Source organism: Ceratotherium simum, chromosome 34 (assembly GCF_057802395.1).
Source record: "Ceratotherium simum simum isolate JZ-2026a chromosome 34, ASM5780239v1, whole genome shotgun sequence".
Classification (NCBI taxonomy): Eukaryota; Metazoa; Chordata; class Mammalia; order Perissodactyla; family Rhinocerotidae; genus Ceratotherium; species Ceratotherium simum.
This window is the reverse complement of record NC_141933.1, coordinates 2,615,510-2,641,821: the sequence shown is the minus strand read 5'-3', so window position 1 is coordinate 2,641,821 and position 26,312 is coordinate 2,615,510. Positions and strand designations below refer to the sequence as shown.

The window sequence follows — 26,312 nt, the reverse complement described above, 5'->3', positions numbered from 1 at the left end:
CAGCCCCAGAACCCGGTGCTGCCGGAGGTCGGGGGCGGTAGGGTTCCTCTCGAGCTTGGCTCTCCATCACCCAGGCTCCCCGTCCTGTACTCGTCACCCCAGGACACGGGACCCCTCAATTCCCTAGTATCTCCTCTCGCCTGCCTGGCTTGCGTGAAACAGGTCGTGGTTGTGGGTGCAGCTGGGACTCCACCCCCAGCAGCGCATGGGCTCCAGGGCAGACCCAGGGCGCTCCGGGAGGGAACTGCGCCTCCACGCACTTGTGATGAGCCCAGAGTGCGGTGCATGGCACCGGACCCCAGATTCAGAGCATGCTCACCCCCTGGGGACCCCCATCCTTTAACAATCCCCCAGGACACGGTGGTGTCTGCGGCACCCCACACTGGTGGCTGCGCTTGGACAGACGACCAGCAGGACCTTCCAGCAGGACGGGAGGCAGCGGCGCGCCCACATCTTTAGCATCTCAAACACCTGAATTGAATGGAGATGTTAATACAGCTGCTTAGAGTCTGAGGAGCTCTGAGTGTTCCCCTTGGAGGCAGATACCGGCTCAAATAAGGGCCCAGAGTTTGGGGAGCTGTCTTTGGTGGGGTGGGTGCGGCGCTGGGCTGGAGGCACAAAGTCCCAGGTTTCGGCAGCACGCTGCTGTCATCATGCCTGGGGGACTGACCTGAGGCCCACAGCACAGCACTGACAGCCTCAGAGGGAGACCCGTGGCCGTGGGGCTGTGATGTGGCCGACAGGCTCCTGGGGTGGCTTGGATGAGCACCCCGTCTCCCTGATAACCCTCGTGGCCCGGCGGTACCAGAGCTGGGCGACCCGGGACGTTGTGCGGGCGGACCCCAGACTCCGCCGCCTCCGGCGGTGATGTGTGGGCCTGTGCTGCCGCCTCGCGGTGGCTGCTATCTCTACACCTACAACCAACTGGGCACCACACACAGGGGGTTGACCCAACACAAAGAAAGAAGACTCCAGAAATCCTTCTGCATTCAGCATGGCAGCCCAGGACCCTGCGCTACCGAAGGCCGTGTGGGAAGGGTCTCCCTCTGAAGCCGACTCGGGGTAATCCGAGGCTTGGGGATCACTCATTGCCCCTAAGTATTCCCTCTCATCTCCCCAACTTCAACTGTCAGCCTAGGGTGCCTCAGATGGGGTCGCCTGGGGTGGCTCGGACGAGCGCCCTGTCTGCCTGATGACCCTCGTGGACCACTGCGGTCCTGGATCTGGGCGGACCCGGGACGTTGCGAGGGCGTACCTGGCTTCAGCCGCCTTGGGTGGTGATGTGTGGATCTGCACTGCCGCCTCGCGGCTGCTGCTGTCTGCACATCCACAACCAACTTGGTACCACTCAGGCAGTGGGATGAGCTCAGGGGTTGGCACCCGAAGCGAGGAGGACCCCAGAATCATCCTGTGCCCACAAGGCAACCCCCTGGATCCAGTGCTAGTGGAGTCCTGGGGTGGTAGGTTTCCTCTCGAGCTTGGCTCTCCATCACCCAGGCTCCCCGTCCTGTCCTCATCACCCCAGGACGCGGGACCCCTCAATTCCCTAGTATCCCCTCTCGTCTCCCTGGCCTGTGTGAAACAGGCCGTGGTGCGGCTGGGACTCCACCAAAGCGCGTGGGATCCAGGGCAGACCCAGGGCGCTCCAGGAGGGAAATGCGCCTCCACGCACTCGTGATGAGCCCAGAGTACTGTGCAGGGAACCAGACCCCAGTCAGAGAGCATGCTCGCCACCTCGGGACCCCCATCCTTTAACAATCCCCCAGGACACGGTGGTGTCTGCGGCACCCCACACTGGTGGCTGCGCTCGGACAGACGACCAGCAGGACCTTCCAGCAGGACGGGAGGCAGTGGCACGCCCACATCTTTAGCATCTCAAACACCTGAATTGAATGGAGATGTTAATGCAACTGCTTAGGGTATGAGGAGCTCTGAGTGTTCCCCTTGGAGGCAGATACCGGCTCAATTAAGGGCCCAGAGTTTGGGGAGCTGTCTTTGGTGGGGTCGTGCACTGGGCTGGAGGCACAAAGTCCCAGGTTTTGGTGGCATGCTGCCATCATCATGCCTGAGGGACTTGACCTGAGGCCCACAGCACAGCACTGACAGCCTCAGAGGGGGACCCGTGGCCGTGGGGCTGCAATGTCGCCGACAGGCTCCTGGGGTGGCTCCGACTTATGCTCCATTTCCCTGATGACCCTCGTGGACCACGGCGGTACCAGACCTGGACAGACCCGGGACACTGTGCGGGGCGGACCCCAGACTCTGCCGCTTCGGGCGGTGATGTGTGGATCTGCGCTGCTGCCTCCCGGCCGCTCCTGTCTCTATACCCACTACCAACTCGGCACCACACAAGGCGTTGACCCAAGACAAAGAAAGAGACTCCAGAAATCCTCCTGTGCTCGGCAAGGTAACCCTAGGACCCTGCGCTGCCAGAGGCCATGTGGGAAGGGTCTCCCTCTGAAGCCGACTCGGGGTAATCCGAGGCTTGGGGATCCCTCATTGCCCCCAAGTATTCCCTCTCGTCTCCCCAGCTTCGACTGTGCGGCCTGGGGTGCCTCAGATGGGGTGGCCATCTGAGGTGGGGTGCTTGGACCAGCGCTCCATCTCCCTGATGACCCCCGTGGACCACTGCGGTCCCGGACCCGGGCGGACCCGGGACGTTGCGCGGGTGGACCTGATCTGGCCTCGGGACGTTGCGCGGGTGGACCTGATCTGGCCTCGGCCGCCTCGGGCGGTGACGTGTGGATCTGCACTGCCGCCTCGCGGCCGCTGCTGTCTGCACACCCACAACCAACTCGGCACCGCTCAGGCAGTGGGACCAGCTTGGGGGTTGGCACCCAATGCGAGGAGGACCCCGGAATCCTCCTGTGCCTGGCAAGGCAGCCCCAGGACCCGGCCCTGCCGGAGGTCTGGGGTGGTAGGTTTCCTCTAGCTTGGTTCTCCATCACCCAGGCTCCCCATCCTGTCCTCGTCACCCCAGACATGAGACCCCTCAATTCCCTAGTATCTCCTCTCGCCTGCCTGGCTTGCGTGAAACAGGTCGTGGTCCTGGGTGCAGCTGGGACTCCACCCCCAGCAGCGCATGGGCTCCAGGGCAGACCCAGGGCACTCCGGGAGGGAAATGCGCCTCCACGTGCTCGTGATGAGCCCAGAGTGCGGTGCAGGGAACCAGACCCCAGTCACAGAGCATGCTTGCCACCTCGGGACCCCCATCCTTTAACAATCCCCCAGGACACGGGGGTGTCTGCGGCACCCCACACTGGTGGCTGCGCTTGGACGGACGACCAGCAGGGCCTTCCAGCAGGATGGGAGGCAGCAGCGCGCCCACATCTTTAGCATCTCAAACACCTGAATTGAATGGAGATGTTAATGCAACTGCTTAGAGTCTGAGGAGCTCTGAGTGTTCCCCTTGGAGGCAGATGCCGGTTTAATTAAGAGCCCAGAGTTTGGGGAGCTGTCTTTGGTGGGGTGGGTGCGCTGGGCTGGAGGCACAAAGTCCCAGGTTTCGGCAGCACGCTGCTGTCATCATGCCTGAGGGACTTGACCTGAGGCCCACAGCACAGCACTGACAGCCTCAGAGGGGAACTCATGGCCGTGGGGCTGCGATGTGGCCGACAGGCTCCTGGGGTGGCTCAGACGAGTGCCCCATCTCCCTGATGACCCTCGTGGACCACGGCGGTACCAGACCTGGGTGGACAGGGACGTTGTGACAGTGGACCCCAGACTCCACCGCCTCAGGCGGTGATGTGTGGATCTGCGCTGCTGCTCGCTCACGGCCGCTGCTGTCTCTACACCCACAACCGACTCAGCACCGCTCACGGAGTGGGACCAGGTGGGGGTTGGCACCCGATCCAAGGAGAAGGACCCTGATCCTCCTGTGCCTGGCAAGGCAGCCCCCAGGACCCCGGTGCTGCTGGAGGCCCTGTGGGAAGGGTCTCCCTCTAGACTTAGGCACCTGTCCCTGACTCTGTCCCCTGTGCTCCCAGTCTTGTGCACCCCAGGGCACGGGGACCCCTCATGCCTCCAAGTGTCTGCTGTCACCTTCCCTTTGGTCCAGGTGACACAAGAGCCAGGTCAGTAGTGCCATCCCCGTGGCTGGACTCCCAGCAGCACGTGGGGTCCAGCGCGGACCTACGGTGCTCCCGTTGGTAATCGTTGTCTGTGCACTCGTTGGCCAGCCCCGCAGAGGCGGTCAGGTCAGGATATAGATCGGCGGCACTCCCCAGGGTTGATGGGCACCTCTTTTATTCACTGATCCACCTGGGGTGGATTGGGAGGTATTTGCCAAGGGCTGGGACCTCGGGCTATTTGCATCCTAATGGGTCATTTGCATCTCTATAGAACAGAAGCTGATGCCCTGCAGGTACAGGAGAGGCAATCTGGCTAGTCCTGCAGACTTCTCTGAAGACTGGGGTATGCCCCCTGGAGCTCGGACTGGGGGGAGTCAGGGGCTCCATTTAGGCTCAGGAAGCAATAAGGCCGCGATCACAGGAGCTGCCCTAGACTGCAGGAGCACCAAGGACGCACCACCCTGGGAGGAAACATGTGGAAGGCCCAGCCCTGGGCAGGGGAGAAGTTGATGGTCAGAGCTCAAGGAGCATCCCTGAGTCAGGATGGGCAGCAGAGGCAGAAGCACAGCGGAGGAGAGCCAGGCACGGCATAGTGAGGAGAGAAACGGAGGGTGCAAGACAGGGCAATGAACTAGTGTCACATGCCATGGGACATTCAAGAGTGCAGCTGGCACAGGCCCCGTGGGGCCACAAAGAGTGGGGTACCCTGGGTGGTGGGGGCACCGATTGGCTGCCGTCACCCAATTGTGCCCTCTGCCCACACGCGGCCACTCCCAGCACTTGTGTCCCTGACTCCCAGCCCAGCAAAACCTTGACACTCAAAGCAAAGCACTGTCTAGTGCCCAGCATCCTGGCTGGCAGCTCCGTGCGCCCACGGCTCCACCAGCCCCAAGTCCAGCCGCTCCCCCAGCCTTTCTTCCCTCAGCGTTCCTCTCTTAGAAATGGCTCTCCTGGCCTCGTCACCCTGATGCCCGCTCTCCCTCACCCTCCAAATCCAGTCAGTAACAAGATAATCACTTCTACCTCCTAGAGCTGGGCCATCTCCCCACCCTCTTCCTCCATCCTGCCAGCCCCAGGGCCATATCCATCAGCACGACTCAGTGACAGCCTTCTCCCAGGTACCAGACTCCCTGCTGAATACCAGCCTCCGACCCGGGTACTAGCCTCCCCCCTGGGTACCAGCTTCCCACCAGAGGACCACCCTCCCCTCAGGTACCAAATTCCACCTGGGTACCAGCCTCCCACCTGGGTCCCAGTCTCTCACCAGGGTACCAGCCTCCCACCCAGGGACTAGCCTCCCCCCAGGTACCAACCTCCACCTGGGTACCAACCTCCCCCCGGGTACTGACCTCCCAAATATATATAAATAAAAATATGTTCCTTCATGCCCTTCTTACTGTGGTTGGCCAAGGCTTGCAGGATCTGCCCTCGGCTACTCTGGCCTCCCTCACCTCTGGACCTTGACCGTGCCCTGTACCCCAGATGTATCCAGCTTCCTCCCATCAGATCCCAGGTCTCCCTGGGGAGACCTGGCCAGCTTCCTCAGCACCCAGACAGCCCCTGTGCTGCACTAGGATTCACACTTGCCACTGTGTGGCCGTGCCGTGCCAGCCTGAGCATCTTCCTCCTGGGAACCTAAGGGACAACACACCCAAGTGCCTGGAACATAGTCAGGAAGGAGCTGGCAGTGCAGCAGCGAGAAGCCGAGCTAGCCAGCCAAGGGCACACACGTCTCTGGGCCCAGCCCCCGGGGCTCCCCAGGAAGCCGCGACACTCCTCCAGCACTGGGTCCAATCCCGTCCACTCCAGCTGACCGCTCTCCATCATCGGTGCCTGGAGCTGCTGCCTCACCCTAAACCCGGCCGGCATGCACTGTCACCCACACTGTCCATGTGGGCGCTGGGGCCACTTGTGTCCGGGCACAACCTTGGGGGCCATTCTAAGGACTCCTTGACCCCCGGCTCCTGCCTCCATCCTCTCCTGCTTAGAAACCTTCTCTCCTCTTTCTCAGCTGCCACCTGGACAGGCCTTGGCCCCCGCTGCCCATTAGATCCACAGAAGCCCCTCCTCTGCATACTTGCTGTAAACCGAACCCACCTCCCTCTTGTGGTGCTGCCATAGCACGCGCACCTCACACCTGAAATGTCGCGGGCTTTCTTTAAGCAAACCCAACTTTCTTGTCTGACACTCAACAACACGGTGCCCGGGGGCCGTCAGATCACCCTCTGCCTTCCCTGATGGAGCAGCAGGCGCCCCAGAGCCGCAGCCTTCCTGGAACATCTGAAGGGCACGGGTGCGAGCAACTTGCAGCTGCATCCGTCAGACGTGCAGCCGCCGCGACAGGGACGCCCCCAGCAGGCCTTCAACAGGCCCAGTCGACTTTTCTCCGCTGTAAAGTCTAAGGGTGAGCATTACAGGGGCCGAGGGGCAAATGTGGTGTGGGTGGACCCCACAGATGTTTGTTCTAGCCCCTTATGCCAGACACTGCTAATTGTCCCCTCCCTCCTCTCCCCTCCTTACATACCGATGGAATCTTCTGTTAGAAGCTTCTAGATGCTGTATTGTTATATCGTTACATTTGCCAGCTGCCCTTGCCGCTAAGTGTGGCCATGTGACTGATTTCTGACCAAAGGGGCACGAGCACAGGTGCTGTATGTGACCGCTGGCCACCCATCCAGGGGTGCGAGCCTCTGTTCCCTCTCCTGGCTGGGACGTGCACAGATGATAGGAGCTGAGGCAGCCAGCGTGGGCCCAGTACCAGTTCTCTGGGGCTGCCATGACTGAGTCCCACAGACTGGGTGGATCAGAACAGCAGGAATTTATTCTCGCAGTTAGGGAGGCCAGGAGTCCAAAATCAGGGTGTGGGTAGGGTTGGTTCCTCCTGCGAGGTCTGAGGGAGCATCAGTTTGAGGCCTGTCTCCCGGCTCGGCGGGGGGCCGTAGTCCTCCATGCTCCTGGGCTTGCGGAGCATCACTCGAGTCTCCCCCTCCATCTCCACGAGAGGCTCTTCCTGTGTCTCTGGGTCTTCACGTGGCGTTCTTCCCTCTGCATCTCGCTCCTCTTCTTCTGAGGACACCAGTCCTAGCGCATTAAGGGCCCTCCCTACTTCAGGACCTCATCAGTTATCTCTGTCACATTCTTTCCAAATAAGGTCACATTCTGAGGTCCTGGGGGTTGGGACTCCAACATATGCATTTTGGGGGACGTAATTCAGCCCATCACAGACCCCCAAGATGGAAATTCTGTGGAGGGGCAGAGCAGCAAGACAGGAGGCTGGGCCTGTGGTGTTCGCCCTCAGACTTGACGGCAGCGAAACGTCGACTGGGCCTGTTCGAGGCCTGCGGGGGGTGTGCCTGTCATGGTGGCTGCGCCTCCACTGGAACTAACAGGTGCCGCTCCAGACCGGGCCCTGTGGGCACAGAGGCTGCAGGGATGTGGCTGCAGGATCCTGGAGGGAGAGGCACCTGGAGGACAGTGAGGGCCCTGGGGGCCGTCGAGAGGGGCTGAGGACGTCCGAGTAGGGCTGCCCTGAGGAGAAGGAACTGGCTCTGTGCCTGGCAGGGCCTTCCTGTGGCTGGGAGCAGGAGAGCAGGCCAAACTAAGAACGGAGAAGCTACATTGAAATCTGTTCCCCTGGCTCGACTGAGGCTGGTCCATTCTAGAAGCTAGGGCTAGTCTGACAGTCAGAAAAAGCCATTTGTTCGGACGCTTGGTGTCCTGCAGGTGGAGTGGCCTGGTCAGAAGCTGGACATGTCCTCTTGGGGCAGAAGGAGACCTGGATAGTCTCTCCAGGACCCTCTTCCAGGCACCCAGGCCCACCAACCCTTTTCTTCCTCCCACTGTGACCAACCCAACAGGACTCGGCTGCAAGTGGCTGTGTGTCAGCTCAAACTGGCTTCAGCGAACAGGCTGGATCCCAGAATTGTGTCCCCACATGCCCCTTGGCAGCTCTTGGTGGTGATGCTCACTTATTCTGGTTTTCAGAATGCTGTCTGTCCCCAGGCCGTGGCCTGGCAGCTGCCGGCAGCTCCAGGCTTATAACTCTCCAGCGGAGCAACTGTAGCTGATGGTGGCCCCCTAAAAGATGTATCCACAACCTAATCCCCCAAACCTGTGGATGTGACATTACTGGGAGAAGCGTCTTCACAGCCATAATTCAATAACGGGTCTCAAGACAAGAGGATCCTGGATTACCCGGGTGGGCCCTAAATCCAGTGACCAGTGTCCTTATAAGAGAAAAGCCAAGAAGAGACACAAGGAGAGTATGCCAGTGACAACAGAGGCAGAGACTGGAGTGATGCCCCCACAAGCCCAGGAGCACCCAGAAGCTGGAAGAGGCAGGAAAGATTCTCCCCTAGAGCCTTTGGAGGGAGCGCAGCCCTGCAACACCCTGATTTCAGACTTCTGGCCTCCAGAATGGGGTGAGAATAAATTCCTGTCGTCTAAGCTGCCCGGTGTATGGCCAGCTATTACGGCCGCCCCAGGAAATGGGTGCAGCCTTCATAGTGAAAGATGGCCTTTCACTATGAAGGGTCCCCGCAAAGGTCCCAGAGACTGATCTCGTGGCCTAGTTCAGGTCACAGGCCCAGCCTACGTCAACCGTGTGGCCCGGAAATCCAGTTCTCGCATGACCAGGGTATGTCACAGTCCTGGACCTGGTGGGCAGAATCAGCCCAGCCTGAGGCCCGTAGCCTGAGCCAGGGGAGGGACGCGGGGCACGCGGAAATGTCCGATGCCTGCCACGCCCTGAAGCACGGCCCAGAGCCTTCCTTCCCGCAGGCGTCTTCTCACTTCACTTTTCATGGCGTTCGGCCCTGGGAGCTTTGACACAGCCTTGGGGTCGCGTAGCTGTGGTGGGGGTGGGTTTGCTTTGTATTGGGTCTGCCGCGCAAGGCTGGAGCTGCATCCCCCAGAATTCCCTGCCCTGGCTGGATCTGGGTTGAATTGGCCACGGGAGGGCATTGCCTAATGTCATGGGCTGAGTTCTGTCCCCTCAATATTCACATGTTGGAGTCCTGTCCCCAGGACCTTAGAATGTGACTGCATTTGGAGAGAAGGCCTTTAAAGAGGTGATTAAGGTTAAATGAGGTGGTTAGGATGGGCTATTCAAATATGACTGGTGTCCTTGTAGGAGGAGATCAGGACACACACAGAGGGATGACCCTGTGAGGACAGAGGGAGGAGACGGCCGTCTACACGCCAAGGAGAGAGGCCTCAGGAGGAACCAGCCCGGCCCACACCTGGATCTCGGATGTCCAGCCTCCAGGACAGGGAGGATCTGGATGGTGGGAGGGAAGCAGCAGTCGTGTTGCATTCACAAGGAGGACGCAGGCCAGGTCCAGCTCGTGCAAGTTGTCACCTGCTGCTCAGCGTGCGGGCACCCGGGCCCCCTTGGTCCTGCCAGGCCTCCTCCTCCAGCTCCCCGAGTCCTGGGCCAGGTGTGGGCAGAGTTCCCTGGTGCGGGCACCAGCTTCTCCTGGGTGTGCCTGAATCCTCGGCTCTGAGGTATGTATTTGCTTCCCGTGGCTGCTCTGAGAAGTTATCACGACCGTGGGCCAAACCAACAGAAATCAATTCTCTTAGAGTTGTGGAGGCCAGTAGTCTGAAATCGAGGTGTCAGCAAGGCCACGCTCCCTCCAGAGGCTCTAGGGGAGGATCCTTCCTGCCTCTTCTGGCTTCTGGGGGCTCCCTGCATTCCTGGGCTCGTGGCCACATCACTCCTGTCTCTGCCTCTGTCTTTACGAGGCTGCTCCTCTGTGTGTCTGTGTCTCTGTGTCCAAATGTCCCGCTTCTCATAAGGACACAGTCATTGGACTTAGGGTCACCCTACTCCAGTGTGACTTCGTCTTTATTTATTACATCTGCAAAGACCCTTTTTCCAAATAAAGTCACACTCACAGGTCCTGAGTGGACATGAATTTGGGGGCACGCTCTTTAACCCAGACAAGGTGGCAAGAGACAGACTTAGGCTCCAGATTGTCCGCTTGGGTCCCGGTGTGTCCTCACGGCGTCCAGGTAGCCCTTGACCTCTCCTCTTCCTGTCCGTCTTCTTTCCTGAGCGCCTGCCCCGCTGACCTCAGTCCCCACCCAGACCAGAGGCAGCAGCTCTCGTGGACAGCCCCCCAGCTCCATTGCTGCCGAAGGCCTAACCCCTCAAAAATTCCCTTGTTCTCTGTCGATCGGTGGTTCTGCTTCTCTGATCAGATCCTCACTTTATCTCACGGTTCACAAAATGGAGATGAGACAAGATAGTCAATCCCAAGAGGAAACGGAGTCGAGACCACCTTACGTGTTGCTGGACTGATGCTTTTTCTCACGACTCTTTCCTACGTCCATTTCCCTGACTTTGGTGCGCAGCCCCGGACCGCAAACTAATGGCCTGGGTCCTCCTGTCTCTACGATGATGCGGTCCACCGGTTACAGAGACGGCTGCAACACACCCTTCCTGCTCCCTGCGCCATCGCAACATGACTTTGCGGCTCATCACATCAGGAGGTGGAGCCTGTCCTCTCCCCTTGAATCTGGGGTGTTTTGACCAATAAAATGCACCGGAAGTGTTGCCACATGACTTTGAAGGATGAGCTTTAAGCAGCCTCACAGTTTTGGTTTCCACGAGGAGCCAGCCACGGTGCAAGAATCGCACTATCATGAGACCTTCATGCCGTGCGGGAGCCCAAGCTGGCTGCGTGGAGGGAGAGGCCCAGAGGGAGCACCAAGGCACTGGAGGCAGGGTCAAGCCTTCCTGGACCATTCAGCCGAGCCCAGCTGCCAGGAGAACACATCCAAGTGACCGAGTCCAGTCAAGCACACACGGACAGAGACATCCTCCAGCCAAGTGCCACCCTAGTTCTGCAGAACCGCGAGCCGTCTGAATGGTCCTTGTTTTCAGGCTCACAGTTTTGGGGAGGTTCAGCACGCAGTGATGGATAGCTGATGTGTCCAGGCTCCGCAGGGCCATCCCTACTTCCGTTCCTCCCAGCCACATCCTCCTCCTCCTCCAGGATGTCTCCCTTGGATCGCACCAGGTTAATATCCGGTGTTAACCAAACACACTAACTGGGATCCAAAAGCAAAGACACTGGGGGCCGGGCCTCAGGATCCGGTGGAGACAAAAGAGGGATAGTCTTACAAAACTCCTGGGGAAATCTGAGTGTGTGGCGCCTCACTGGTCAGTCACGAGAATGAGGGGGTCCTGGGAGATCGGCTCACTTCACCCCCTCTAGTTGCATTAGCAGGAACTGAGATGGGAGAGGAGATCCACCCCCATAAAATTAAAGGTGACCCTGGGACAGGCTCCCTGGTGCAATGAAGAGGTGGGGCCACAGGCACAGTCCCCTGGAGCAGTCGATTAAGTCATGGTGGGCCTCCAAGCATAGCCACTGGCGGACCATGCTCCCGGGAGGATTCCAGCCCTGTCTTTGGGCTCTGCTCTCCTGAGACTCAGAAAGGAGAAACCAACCACCCTCCGAGGATTGCTCAAACCTTACTGGAAGCCATGGGTGGCCCAGAGGGAAGAAGTCTGAGCTTTACTGGGCAGCCAGTGGGAGATGGAGATGGGGCCCTGGTGCCGCCTGTGTGACGGCTCCTCCGGCCTGGGTTCCCGGCGTGGTCTGCTGCCCTGGGCAGCTCCCACCTGCTCACCACCTGGGGGTTCAGAGTTGGGAAGGGGCAGGTCAGCAGCTGAAGCACAGCCCACGTGGGCAGCACCAGCTGCTTCCTGAGGGCCAGCAGACACATGGTTCTGTCCACCTGTGCCCCTGATGGCTGGGTGCTGGGGTTCGAGGGATCCAAGGGCATCTGAGGGCCTCAGCCTTTCTCCCGAGGATCCGGAGGTTTCGTGAGGTCCATGTTTGCTGTCACTCCCTTTGAGGACACCCACACACCATGTGTCCACCTTACTGTCACCGCAGTAGGCAACTAGCTCCTAGCCTCTCATCTCCACCCTGCGACCCCTCTGCCCAGCCTCTGCTGACCCCTGACTGGCCCTTTGCTTCCTGGCCCTCAGCCCTTCCCCCATCCCTTCCTGCAGGCCTCATCCCCTGCTCATCCCGCTCGGCCTCCCTATGCTGAGCGGGCGTCCCTATGCTGTGGTCTCAATCACTACTTCTGGGCCGAGAACAGTCGACATCTGCCTTGAGCCCTGGATTCTTGCTCAGGGACCAAGCGCAGGTCCTCATTGGTTTGTGGGGTGTCTGTTGGGGTGGCCCACAGTGGCCACTTCCTGCCTGCAGGCTGGGAACCAGGATCTCTGGGCTCTTGCCTCTCCCAGCCCCAATTTCTGACCTTTTCTTCAAGACGTTTCTCTCTTGTTCTCAAAGACCCCGCAGGAGGCACCCCCTCCTCCTCCTGCACCCTGGAGCCTCCATGTCCCCCAACCTCCTTGCCCCTGGTTTTCCCCAAGTGGCCCCCTGGCTGCCATCCTTCAGGCTCATTCTGACTCCAGCAAGATAATCCGCAGACAGCTCAGTCTCGTCCGCAGGACTCCTGCGGGCTGCCCCACCTGCTCACCGCCCCCCAGTACCCGCAGCCCACCAGGCCGCCCCCCAAGACAAGCCATCCTTGGGGCCTCTTCCCCTACCCTTGCAGACTGATCCCCACCTGGCTCATCCAGGCAGCCTTCTTCTCCTTGACCCCCGTCCTTCAGCCACAGTGACCACCGCATCTTGAATCTCAGCGAGTGACCACAGACACTAGTGGGCCAGACCAAGGAAGGATAGGGAACTCCCCACACAGCAGTTTCATGCAGGAGAGGTGGCAAGCTGCTCCCCTTTCTCACCAGATCCCTAAAGGTGCTATCAGAAGGGTGGGCAGATGGAGGGAAAGCTTCGACTTCAGCCTGGGCTAACGCTTCTGTGGGGACAGGTGCCAGGATTCATGGGGTGTACTGAGAGAGGTCGCAGTAAGAGTGGAGAGCCGTGAATGCCAGGGCCGAGGCAGCACAGAGCCCTCAGACGTAGCCACCTTGCTCTCTACTTGGTGAGGAAGGGGTCCTTGACTAAGTGGGATCTTTAGCCCCTGGCCACAGGTCTCATCTTTGCAGAGATGTTTGTTGAATGAATGAATGAATGAAGAAATGAGTGGATGGGCTGATGCTTAAAGAAAGGAAAAGAATGTGGCGTGATCTTTTCAAGGTACAGACGATGCTGGTTCAGAGTCCAAGAGGGAATAAGGGCCTTCCTGCTCCAACCACGGCGATTGTTCCTGGCCCCTTCTAGAATCATCTGGAAGTTAATCCCTTAGAAAACAAATATTTCAGACATCTCAACACAAGCCCTCCAAGTGGGGGCCTAAGCAGATGGGCCAGAGGCCTGGACACTCTCCCACACCCCTAGATGCATAAGCCCACCGAAGCCTCACAGCAGCGTCCGTGGGGGACGCAGACCTCGGCCAGGAAAGTGTCAGAGCCGCCGGCCACCTGCCTGGGCCCCCGCTCCTGGGCCTTGTCCATTCTCCTTGGCAGCTCCCACCGTGGACAGGACATTCCTGAAGGCTGAGGCTATACGTCGGGGGTTTGGAGCTGGAAAGGCCGAGAAGGTCCACAGTCAGCTCATGGCTGAGCATCACTCCAGCCTCTCCTTCCCTGTCCTCCTTGTGCCTTGGGGCTGACCCAGGAGATGGGGAACTCGTCCTGTTTCCCTTCCCAAAATCCATGCCAGGGCCTACCCACTCTGCTCTTCCCCTGCCGAGGTCCCTCTCTGCCCAATGCCCACTACTCTCAGAGCCCGATTTGAGCAGGCCACCGCAGGCTGTCTTTGGAACCCCAGGCCCCCTCAAAGTGGCCTCCTGCGGTGGGGGCTGCCTCCTTCCTCCCCTCCTCCTCTTCCTCGGTCCTCAATATGACCTGTGCTTGACACATAACTGCCCCCATTTGAATGCTTTCTCCCACCCAGACCGCGAGCTCCCTGAGGGCAGACTCAGCCAAAGAGGTTCCCGGTCAGGGGAGCCGGGCCCCATCTGGGAATGCACAGCCCGCAGGAGCCCCACGGTGGGGGGCCGAGTGCATTCACAAGCCCTGAGTGGGATCTGCCCAACTTGCAAAGACCAGGAAGCTGCCTCGTGGGGCCAGGAGAAGGGCTGGTCAGAGAGCAGAGGGACGAGCAGCTGCCTCCAGGGCCAGTGAGGACCAGTCTTGGGGACTCATCTTCTAGCCCCTGTGCAGGGTACATGTGGACACAAGACAGAGTTGCCCAGGAAACGTGAGCAGAAGTGATTGTTCTACTTCCGATCTGGCCCATAAAAATCTCCAGGACCCTCCACTCTCTCTACCCCCAGGGTAGAGGGAAAGATTTTCAGCAGCCTCAGGAGCGCAGAGCCACAAGATGGCAGGATCCTGGGTCCCGCAGATGCCTGGAGCAGAGCCCCCACCCTCGCTGGGCGATGCCAGCAGCAGAAATGCACGTGTATCAGCAGTGAACTTGGTATGGTCACGACTGGATTGCATGGAGGCGCGAGGACCATGGTTTGGAGGTCACCAGCCTCTGTCCCTTTGCTGGTCTAGGGTGTAGCAAGCCTACCTCAGACCTTGACCAGCCAGGAGCCTCTGCCCCGTGCCACGGAGAGTTAGGGCAGCCAGGAGGAGGGGCCGAGGAGGAAGGTGTGCAGGTGAGCGTCCTGAGGGGGAGGGGGCTGGTGGCATCGGAGTCGGCAGTCTCTGTCTTAAGGAACATGCAGGCCTGTCCTTTATCTCACCTCTCACACCACATATTTCCAGAAAGAAATCATTTCCAGTTCCAAAGTGCTCCATGGAGGCGGATTTTTCCATCTGGGCTTTGTTGATGAGCTATTTTGGAGGAAACTTCTGCGTTAACTCACTTCCCTCATCCGAGCTCATGCGGGGACAATTAGGGGAGGCAGAAAGACAGCGAGGCAGGGAGCTGGCTGTGGGGGAGAGGCTCGGCCTGGCCACACACTCTGTCCTGCCCCAACCCCAGGCTGGTCTCCACCTGCCAGGATGCTGGCATGACTGTGAGTCGGGGGTCTGGGTTCCCCTGGATCCGAGGAGATGGGGGCTGTCTCTGCACGTGCAGCCCAGCTCCGCAGCCCCCCAGGCCCCTCCCCAGGGCCCTCTCTCACATCCGGCTCTGACTAAGCCGTTTCCCACACTTCGCCTCCAACCCCCACGGCCCCCAGCTCCATCGATCACCCTGAATGAGGAAATGCTCATGACTGTCATCCCACCCAGACCCCTGGGCCCACTACCTCATCCCTGGCCCTCACTCTTGGGGTGATGGCCCCAACGCGAGCCCCTGGAGGAGACGGAGCCCACACCCACTGCCCCCCTCTCCTCACAGCCTGCACACCTGAGCTTGGGGCGTGTTCCCCAGCCAGTGGGACAAGTGACCACCCCAGCCCTGTGGCCGAGAGCTCTTACCTCCTCTCTTTGCCGTACTTCCAAGCCCTGCACTTCCCAAAACTCTGTAAACGTGCCCCTGTCTCCCCTTCCTGTGTCCCTGTGGTAGCCTCTCCCATCCTTTGTGGTGACACTTCTTGGAATGGTGACTGTGACCGGGCTGAATTGTGTCTCCCAAAATTCGTGTGTTGGCGTCCTGACTCCCAGCACCTCAGAATGTGATCTCATTTGGAGCCGGGCCTTTATAGAGGTGATTAAGGTAAAATGAGGCTGTTAGGGTGGGCCCTAGTCCATTGTGACTGGGGTCCTTAGAAGAGGAGGTCAGGACACAGAGGGACGACCACGTGAGGACACAAGGAGGAGACGGCCGTCTACACACCAGGGAGAGAGGCATCAGGAGGAGCCAGCCCTGCCCACGCCTGGACCTCGGACGTCCAGCCTCCAGGACTGGGGGACGGTAGTGTCCGTTTTAAAGCCGCCCGTCTATGGGACTTGGTTACAGCAGCCTGAGCTGACTCACACAGAGACATTCCTGCCCTGTCTCAGTTTCCCCGCCATCTCTTGGCCTGCCCGCTCAATTTTCTTGGCACATGGCCCCCCACTTCCCAGCAAGTTGAAAAGGCCCCCCACAGGACTGACCTGCCCTCCAAGGGCTCTTGGTGAACCTGCTCTGGGGTGTCCAAGTGTGCCCCTCAGCCTCCTAGGGCCCCTCCACACTGATGCCCGGGCAGCCCCCCAGACCAACCGGGAGCAGCACCCACGGTCCTGCCCTCTGAGCTCCCCCTGCTCTGGGGGGCAGGGTGCCTGGGGGCCCCCAAGCCTGGCACCTTGCTGGGGCCTTGCTGGGTCTGAATGGGTCTGCATTTGGAGCCTGGGGCACTTCCAGGGATCAGGCCCTTTGTTTATCAGACGAGGACCCTGAGGCCCATGGGGGGAGGCTCACGGTCACAGGAAGCCCCACTGCCCATGCTTGTCCCTCCCTGTCTGCCCTCTTCTTCCTCCTGCTGGAGGGACCAGTCCGGACCCCCTCAGGCAGCAGCCACGGTGGGCCTGGGGTCCCCACCGTACCCTGGCTGGAGGGTTGGACTGGGATAAGCCAGTGGATGCACACGATGGCCTCAGGACCTATCCACTGTCATGCAGCGTCCAGCCTGGTGCCCCCCGCCTGAGCCCGGCCCAAGCACCAGAGGGCCCCGGCTCCCCCTCCGCTGTCCACACTTCCCCCCGATTCATTACTCGCCTGTTCCAGTGTGTGATAGCGGGCGCACATCTTCTCAAAGGAGACTCGGGCCACACGGGGGCCAGGCCAGGGTCCGGGGGCTCTCCTTCCCCATGTCTTCAAGGTACCCAAAGCCCCTGCACTTCAGCCCAGAGCCCTCCAAGGGGACGGGGTGGAAGCCAGCCTTCCCAACTGAGAGCACCCGCGGAGTCCCTGACGTCTCCCAGCCTGGCCCCTCTCCTTGGGCCTTTCTCTGGAATCTGGCTGCTCCAGCCGTTCCCATGGGGCGGGCTTCCAGGGTCTGCTTAGCCCGCCCACCTCGGTCCCACAACCCATGTGCATGGGGTGGGTGGCCATGCTGATGGACACCCAGCTTTGTGTGGGGGACGCCTGGCTCTGTGCGGGGACGCCCGGCTCTGTGCGGGGTCTGAAGTCAGGCTGCCTTTGTGACTACCTTCCCAGCAGCAGCCCCAGCAGCACCGCCCGCCCCTTCTCTGAGTGCTCACACCATCACCTCTTCCCAGTGAGGGCCTTTTGGGAGAGAAGCGTGGGCCTGGGGCCTTGAGGGGGCCCGCCCACTTGTGCCCGGGAACCTATAGCTTGGCCAGAGTTTCTGCAGGACAGACGTGAGGCCCAGCCTGTCTGGGAAGGCTCCTGTGTGCTCCCAGGACACATGAGCCCCTGGCCGCCACTGGGGAGCCGGGTTCCCCCCACTGAAGGCCAGTAGTAGTAAGAAGAAGAGGGGCGGCGGGGGCAGAGGAGGGGCCGGGGGGTCTTTATTTTCCCTTCACTTCCCTTTTCACTCTTTTAGGGGCTGAGGTTAAACAAAGGGCAACTGGGCCCGTGACCTTTGCCCTCTGACACTTTGAACTCAGGGGAGACTTTGATATCTTAACTATTACCCCAACCAACAAGTCACTGTCTCCCAAAGCAGGGGGCAGCTGCCAGTGGCAGGCACCAGACGGACGCCCCTCCCTCGGGAGTGGGGTCTCCGGGCGCAGGCAGGAGGGGGCCCTCTGCAGCTGCCCTTTGGGGACCCCTCCAGAAACCGTCCTCACAAATAAGCCAAGCCAGGGACCATCTTCCCCTCTTGGCTGGGAGCTCGACCGCCCACCTGTCCTCTCTGTCTGCCCCCTGGACCCGCTGCCCACTGTCCCTCGGGCCCACGCATGATCCTTGAGTGGTCCCCTCTGCCCACCCCACCTGTCCAGTCTCCTCTGCCTGCGGGCCTGCCTCCTCTTGGGACTGTCTCCAGGGGACTGGCAGCTCTAGTGGCCTCTCTGCTCTCGGCTCTGTCTGCCCCAGTCTGCCCCCTTGAGCTCCCTCATGATGGGAACCCACAGGGGGCTTCAGAGGGTGGTGTGTGGGCCAAGGGGCTCCTGCAGGGTGGGCTGGCTAGGAGGTCCCGCTGACGTGACTTGGCCAAGCCCTTCAGCTGAGGATAGGTCGGGGCTGGAGAGGGGACACCTTGCCTTCTTGTCCACAGCTCCAGGGAGCAGAGGTGGCCACCGGGCAGGGCTCCGTCCTGCCTGTCCCTGGCGCCCCCCATGGAACAGTCCCTTGTGCCATCCTGAGCTGGGCATGCAGATGACGGAAGGGACACCAGGCTCCCCTCTGCCCTCAGCTGCCGCTCCCTGAAGCCAGAGCGCCTCCTGGCCCAGGCACCCGTCAGCCTGGCCAGCCCGTGGCCTCCTCAGCCCCACACTGAGGCTCCTCGGACTCCGTGGGGCAGCCTTTCTGAGGCCCCTCCCATCACTTCTTACAGCAAAGACCACCCGGTCCCTCGGGAGCCCGGCTCCTGCTCCCACCACCCAGGTCCAGGGCATGTTCTCCGGGGTTTCCTCCACACCCCATGTAACAGAGTGGGGGCCAGCAAGCCTTGCTTTGTCAGCCCAGCTAACCAACCAGGCCCTCTCCATCCCCAGAACCAAGCAGTGGGTTCCACCGGTCTCTGGTGGTCTAGGGAGTGTGGTGGGCAGAGACCCTCCCTGCTCCACCCCAGGACTCAGAACATGGCCTGAATCTGTGGCCGCAAGACCCGAGCACGGGTGGGACCCCTGGTCCGGGCTCCAGGTCGAGGATGGGAGACACTGAGGTGGGGTGGGGTGGGGTGGGGCAGGGGACCTGTCTGCAGAGGGGCTCTGGCCTTAGAGAGAGAGAGAAAGAAAAGAAGGTCAGGTCAGGAGGTGTGGAGAGAGGGCAGACAGCCCGCGAGAGGGAGGGGCAGCCCCCGAGAAGAGGGGCTCTGCGGGGAGAGAGGCTGAGACAGTGCCCGAAAGCATCCTGCAGCGCGAGAGGCAGGCGGAGCGCAAGACACCCAGACGGGACACGCTCACAGCCCTCCTGCCCTCCTGACGGGGGCCCGCACTCCCCAGGGCCCACGCCCGTCCCTGCCACTCAGGCCCAGAACTGGGACACCCCTCACAGGGCTCCCCACCTCAGCGCCGCCGTGGGACTCAGGCCTTCTGAGTGTGGACGAACGGCCGTGTGCCGCGGGGCCAGCTGGCCACTGTGGCCGCCCTGGGTGCACCCTTGCTGACCCGACTGATGCTCTCCCACCTCCGTCTTTGGACACGGGGAGAGGGTCACGCCCAGCTCTCCCCACGCTCCTGAGCCCATGGAACACGCCAGTAGGGACGGTCCCCTGGGCCTGGGGCCACTGGGGCAGAGAATGGGCCAGTCCAACGCTGAGGGCCCGGCTCCCCCTGCCTCCATGTATCCATCTTGGTCGTGGGTCTGGGGGCCTCCTGCCTGCCCATCTGACCCCACCCTAGAGACAGAGCTGTGTCACCCACCCACCCCGGGGCTGGCTGCCTCATGTGCGTCCTGCGATCATGTTGTCAGGAATCGTATGGAGCCCTTAGTGGAAGGGAGCAGGCACGTGGCTTCCACCAGGTGGGATGTGGAGGGGGTCCTCCAGGTGAGCCTTTGGGGCTGGGACTGGGGAGGATGGGTCCCCAGAAGTAGGGGGTCCAACCTGGAGACAGCCCGGATTCTCTGGCTCCTAAACCCCTTCCCCATTCGTCCCTGCCCCATGCCTGCCCCTCACGCCCTCCCGCTGTCCCCATGCCCCTACCCCACCTTCTCCTGGCCTGCTCTAGCCAGGGCCCCTCTGGGGCTGCCCCTCGTGCCTGTGCGCTGCCCTGGGGTGGGGGCTGGCAGGGCCCTGCTGGGTGGGCCAGGGCTGGGGCGTTCCAGGCCCAGGGACGCTAGCGTGGCCCCTGCCCACCCCCACCAGGAGTCCAGGCTCTGCCAGGTTTCTGAGGGGCATTGTTATTAATATTATTATTACAGCCGCTGCAAAAACACTGCACTAAGCCCCTCCAGTGATTTATTTAACGGGCGGCCTTATTGATTAGGCCAACTTTCCACGGTGGTGGGGTGGGGGAGGCGGCGCCTCGCTCCAGGAATCTCTGGTCTGGGGGGGCCGCCCGCCGGGCGCCTCCGGGCAGACACTGGGTCTCGGCCCCTCCCGCCCACCAGAGCCTCCCTTGTGAAGGGGAGGCAGCCCCCTGCCCTGGAGAGGCCCCGGTCTAAGGAGGGGAGGCAGCCCTGCTCCAGGGAGACCTGAGCTGGAGGCCCTGAGCCTTTGAGGGGTAGCCAGTGTGTGCAGGGGAGATGGTGGTGTGCCCATGGCCTGTGGGCTGGCGCCGAGCAGGAGGTCCAGGCAGGGAAGACGGGGGCTGGACCTGGGAGGGCCTGGACCCCTGTGCCCTATTCCACCATCTCTACATGCGGGGGCCTGTGAAGACCCCCAGGGTGCAGCCCTGGAGGCATCTGTGCTCCACATCTGGGGGTGGGGGGCTCGGCCCAGACCAGCGACCCCCAGGTTCCCCTGCACCAGCCCCTCTTCACCCGTCAGACCGGTGCCAGAGATCTCGCTGCCCGCTGCGGCCAGGAGGCCTGGCATGCCGGAGCTCCACCCAGAGCCCAGTCCTTTATTCTGAGGGGCCCGGCCTCTTCAGTCCCTCCCTCAGTGAAAGGGCAGGTGAGCACTCCGAGGTAGTGCTCACCCAGGGTTACTTTGATCACGGACCCCCCAGGAGCCAATCGGCCAGGCCTCCTCAGGCCACCCAGAGTCCCCACCAGGGGCCACCTGCCACCACTCGTCAAGGCCTCAGCCAGCTGCCAAGACGAAATTCCCATCTCCCCGTACCTCCAACCCACTGGGGCCTCCCGGAGCCCCCACGGCCTCCCGCGACCGGAGAAGCCGGGGCACTGGGCAGTTGAGAAGCTGGGGCTCACTGCGGGGGAGCTGAGGGAAGAATGGCTGCGGGGGGAGTGGGGGCTGGGCCTGGTCAGCCTCGGGGCTTAGAGGCCAGCCGCCCCCTTCCGAGGTCCCCCAGTGGGTATCTGTGCCCGGGGGCTACCCTCCCGTTCCGGGTCCCGGGTAGAGGGTGTATGGTGGTGGTGTGTCCTGCCCCCAGCCCCAGACCTGCTGTCCCCAGTGGCCATCGCCGCGGGCCAGGCTCAGGAGAGGGAAGGCCGCGTTCCTCTAGGTGTGAGGAGGGAACCAGGATGGAGCCTCCCGCCCCAGGGCTGCCAGGGGTCTGACTCCAGTTCTGATTTCCATCAGCCACTCCTGAGGTTGAGGGCTGCAGATGGGGTTGGGGCGAGGGTCTTGGGGGGCAGTTCCCAGCCCCAGCTTTGATCTGGGGTGCAGGATAGGGCAAAGGAGACCTGAGGGTGATGGGGCTGGCTCTCTCAGATGTGGGCCTTGGGGTCCCCGGGGCTGGGGGTGGAGGACCAGGAGGAGCACCAGCAAGGTTTGGTGCAGGGAGGTGAGACACAGTGACATGGGGGGCCTGGCAGCAGAGTCCTGTGTTCTCAGAAGGGGGCTCGGAAGAGGGGGACCCCTCGGAGACATAGCCCAAACTCTCGGGCCCCGGCCTCTGCCCCAGGAAGCTCAGACACATCCGGCTCTTCAGCCCCTTGTCACCCGCCCCCCGGCAGGAGTCTTGGGGGCCTGCAATGGGGCTGTCCCCTGCCCCGTCCCCCAGGAGCAGGGCCCGAGAGGAGGATGTCATGCCAGCGTCCATCTCGCTGGCCGAGGAGGCAGCTGCAGCTCCAGTTCCGACACGGCTGGAGCCTTCTCAACCTTCGCTTTTTATGACTAATAAAAGGGATTGTAAACCCTGCGCGTGTACAAAGTGCACCCTATAAATGGCTCCTGGTAATAATGACATTTGCAGCGGTAGCCCTCAGTGCTTGGGTTGGGGGCGGCCAGGGAGAGGGAGACTGCTCCAGACACCGGCCTCGCCTAGCCCATCCAGGGATGGAGGGGCAGGCACAGTGTACCCCCCCCCCCCGCAGCTCAACCCTCTCCAGGACCAGCGGGGACTGGACCGGAAGCCCCCCAGGCCTGCTACCCAGGAGAGGCCGGGGGAGAGGAGAGCACAGGGCACACCCCAGACAGACACCTTCCGGCACATGGATCTCGGTTCGGGATGCCAACGGCTCATGCGGCCAGCCTCCTGAGCGTAAGTGAGGTGGGACTGCGGTCCTTTGGCTTCTCCCCTCTACGTGGTGCACCCCTCACCCACAGGACTTGGTTTCTCCATCTCACTCTTGGGCATCTGGCTGTGGGGAGGGATGTCAGGCCTGTAGGAGCCAAAGGGAAGCCCCTTGCTGCAGCCTGTGTCCCTGTCCTCCACTTGGCCCCCAGGCTGCAGGCAGCCATGGCCCTGAGCCTCCCACAGGTCGACAAGCCAGGGCAGGGCGGGGTGGGGGAGCAGTGCCAGGCCTGGGGCCACAGTGTGGGAGGTGGGCGGTTAGGCTGGGTCATGAGCTGTGCTGCCTCCTTGGCAAAGCCCCACAGGAAAGCTCTGGGGATTAAGCCTCGTCTGCCCTTGGCTCCAACCTTCTCCATCTTGCCAATGGTGGCCCTGATGACACCGATCACCTTTTAAGGTGAATTTCCTATTAAGATTCTTCTATTCCGAGAATGCCCCATGGAATGTGGGGTTGTCACCTAATCCCATCCAGTGGGGCCAGCAGGCACAAGCCTTGCTGTGAAAGTGACATGTAGAAGGGACTGCCTGGGGTTGGCAGCCTCAAGTGTGACTTTTTTTTTTTTTTTGCTGTGGAAGATTAGCCCTGAGCTAACATCTGTGCCAATCTTCCTCTATTTTATATGTGGGTCGCCGCCACAGCATGGCTGACGAGTGGTGTAGGTCCGCACCTGGGATCCAAACCCACGAACTTGGGCCACCAAAGCAGAGCACATGAACATAACCACTATTCCACCTGGCTGGCCCCTCCAGGGCAACGCTATGGAGTGTTCCAACTCCTAACTCATCAATGAAGGGGCAGACAGCCTGCCATGTGCCAGATCTCCTGTCCTTGTCAAATTCAAAGTGAATATTTTCCCCTTAAGAAAACTCTTGGGGGGCCAGCCCGGTGGCACAAGTGGTTAAGTGCGCGCGCTCTGCTGTGGCTGCCCGGGGTTTGCTGGTTCGGATCCCGGGCGTGCACTGACGCACCGCTTGGCAAGCCATGCTGTGGCGGTGTCCCATATAAAGTAGAGGAAGATGGGCATGGATGTTAGCCCAGGGCCAGTCTTCCTCAGCAAAAAAGAGGATTGGTATTGGATGTTAGCTCAGGACTGGTCCTTCCCACAGGAAAAAAAAAAAGAAAATTCTTGGGAAGAGTTTCCAGTTCCTGGTTTTGGGGAACATCCCCTCTCACGGAACGGCATGGTCCTGAACCACTCCGTAAAAACGGAAATTGACTGCTTTGCAGTATGGCTTCAGCGAGGGCGTGCTGGGAAGGCTCTGCGCCGGGCTCCGTGGGAGGACGGAGGCCCAGGTTTGTGGTGTCTGCCCATCACCACAGTGTAAATACTGCCCTCACACCAGCTTTCAAGCCACTGACAGCCGTCACTGAGCACAGAGGAGGGGGAGCCGAGGCAGCGGCCGGCACCCCTCACCAGTGAATCGAAAGGGGAGAATGTTCTCTGTGAGACCTCACAGGCTCTGAACTCTCCGGGCAATATTGTCCTGGGTCTCTCTCTCACCTCTGCTCCCCTCCCCACGCCCAGGGCCCTCTGGTTTGTCCCCAGCCCCCTCCCTCCCACCTGGGCCACCTTTCCCTGCCCCGCACCCCCGGAGACAGAGAGGAACCCCTCTTGGGTAAACGAATCCTAACAGAGAAAGGATGTCACTGCTGGATCGACATGCTCAGTACCCTCTGCAGCTGGACTTCCGGGCGCAGGACCCCAGGCCTAGAGGCAGGACCGTTATGGCATCCGCCAGGCAGCTGGCGGGGCTGCGGGCTCCCCAAGAATCAGCTGGGGTTGTGGGCTCTGTGCCCAGCTCCCATCGCAGGGATTCCCATCAGGAAACTGGAACAAAACTGCCTCCCACGTGCAGTCGGGCAATGCCAAGGAGCGCCCCCAGGCCTCTCTGTCTGCCCACTCCCACCTGAGAGAGGCGGCTGCCCACCTCAGGGAAGTGCAGAGGACGGGACCCCAGGTGGACGCAGGGCAAACAGACCCCTAGCAGCTCAGGCCGCCTTCGCCTTATGTGGCCTCTGCTGGCTGAACAGCGGGTGTGTCTCTGGTCAAGGGGTGGTCTGGGGTCAGCTGGACCTTTGCCTCCCCACTCAGCACCCTGCACTGTCCACAAGTAAGAGTGGTGTCCTACCTTCTGGTGGGCGGAGCCCCGGGGAGGGGCTCGGGGTGCTTGCAGGAAGGAGCAGGGCCGACAGCCACGCTGGCAGCATCCTGACCAGGCTCCAAGTCCCTTCCCCTCCCTCCTTCCCCCCGCCCTCGCCTGGCTTTCCCCATCTCACACCTGGGCTGCTGCTCTGCCTCCTGCCGCCTGGCTCTGGGCCGTGCACACAGTAGGCGCTGTCTGCACGGCCCGGGACTTGAGGTGGGCCCCAGCACAGCCCACTGGTCCCTCCTACCCTCCCTTTGCCTCCCATCACTCCATGGCCCGTGCCGGCAAGAACTTGCTCTCCTCCCTCTGCCCGCCGTGTTGAGAGACCATCTGAGGGGACAGTGCCAGACAGGAACCTGAGAGCAGCGGTCGCCTCTGCTGACCGCCTCCATTGCAGCATTTCTGAGCCCTGCCTTGCCGGCTCCAGGCTGGGCCTGCCACTGGCCAGAACCATCGGCTCAGCTTTGAGGCCACTGCGGTGGAGGCCTGGGGGCACCTGTCGGACAGCACCCCCAGGAAGGGCGCAGGGAGCAGAGCTGAGGGTCCTGGAGGCAGCTGGATGAAGTCGGGACCCTGGCCGCAGAGCATCCTTCCGAGAGAGGGGAGACGAGTGTGCCACACAGTCCTCGAAGAGGAGCTTCGTTGGAAAGGCGAGACTGGTGAGAAGTCAGACCTTCTGGTCAGTCCCGGCCAGCCCTCAGGCCACAGGCGGAAGCTTCTACACAACCCTGCATCGTCCAATAGAACTTTCCAGTGATGGAATGTTCTAGATCTGCACTGTCCAGCCCGGCGCCTCTGAAATGTGGCAGATTCGAGTAGAAGTGGCATGGGAGAAGCAGCCATATGTGCATGGGGGCCATTGTCTGATCCATAGTGTAAGGTTGCCGGAGAGCGTGCGGGGTGCCCAGTGAAATCTGAATTTCAGGTAAACAATGAGTGTTTTTTAGTATGAGTATGTGCCATGCCATATTTGGGACACTTGAGGACATATGTATATGCTAAACAATTATTTGTCCTTTATCTGAAATTCAAATGTTACCAGGCGTCCTGTGTTTTTATTGGCTAATCTGGCTGCCGCACAAGTTGCAAGTTGGTCCTCCAGGAGGCAGACAGCCTGGGTCTAGACTAATCACGTGATGAGCAGTCGAGCAGCGGATGGGGAGGCCGCCATCAGGCCTCCGGGTGGCCCTTGAGGATGGATGGAGTCTTGGCCGGGCACTCAGAAGGCCGTGGACCTGCCTGTGCCACTGCCTCAGGCCGACGCCGTGTCCCCGGAGTGTTCCTGGGTCCTGCCCTCCTCACCTGCCCCATCGCTACCTGCTTCCCATCCTCCGCGTTGGACGCTGGGCCCGCTGCTCAGTGTCCAGACTGCTGGCCTCCACTCCATGTGGCCCCCTGGAGGGGCCGCTCCTCCAGGCCTCCAGAGCCCAGGGCGCAGCTCTGGCAAGCCCCTAAATGGGGCCAGAGTCTGGTTCTGTCCCATCTCCCCACTGGGTCTGTCCTGGGAGGACTCTGCACTCGATCTGAGGCTCCAGTTCTGTCTGAGCCGTCCTCGGGGGTGTGGAGCAGTGACGAGGGCGGGTCAGGGGGCAGCAAGCTCTGAATATTTATTCCCTCCTGACTGCTCGCGAGGGCTACGCTTCTGGAAAGAAGAGCGAGCCCCAGGTGTGCGCAGGTGTGCCGTGTGTGTGTCCATACATTTGCGTGTGCACATGTATGTACCTGTGTGTGCACGTACATGTACGTGTGTACATGCGTGTGCATGTGCGCATGAGTGTGGGTGCATATGCACACGTGTGTGCACATTTGTGTGCAGGTGCGTTGCTGCACACACGAGCTTGTGTGCTTTCTGAGGGAAGAAAGGGACGAGGCCTAAAAGCCCAGCAGGTAGAGCCGGCCTTCGGTGGAGGAGGTAGGACGAGAGCCACTTCTCCAGTGAGCGGCACCCGTCCCCGTGTGCCACCCTTCCGAGACGTGGTGAGAGCACAGAGGCCTGGCTCCTCAGCCCCGGG

General features: G+C 61.2%; 1 long non-coding RNA gene across 6 annotated transcripts; it reads left to right on the top strand.

The window, feature by feature from the left end:
- The first annotated feature begins 1,922 nt into the window (after positions 1 to 1,922).
- On the top strand, positions 1,923 to 15,653 carry LOC147912519 (uncharacterized). Of its 6 annotated transcripts, none has more exons than XR_015549693.1 (5): positions 1,923 to 5,188; positions 5,482 to 6,474; positions 8,055 to 8,491; positions 9,202 to 14,672; positions 14,782 to 15,653. It is a non-coding gene; the product is annotated as an uncharacterized LOC147912519 (long non-coding RNA). The 6 variants fall into 6 exon arrangements; XR_015549696.1 differs by having other exon boundaries at positions 1,927 to 3,832; positions 4,342 to 5,188; positions 9,202 to 15,653; XR_015549695.1 differs by having other exon boundaries at positions 1,927 to 5,188; positions 9,202 to 9,575; positions 13,202 to 15,653.
- Positions 15,654 to 26,312: the final 10,659 nt, after the last annotated feature.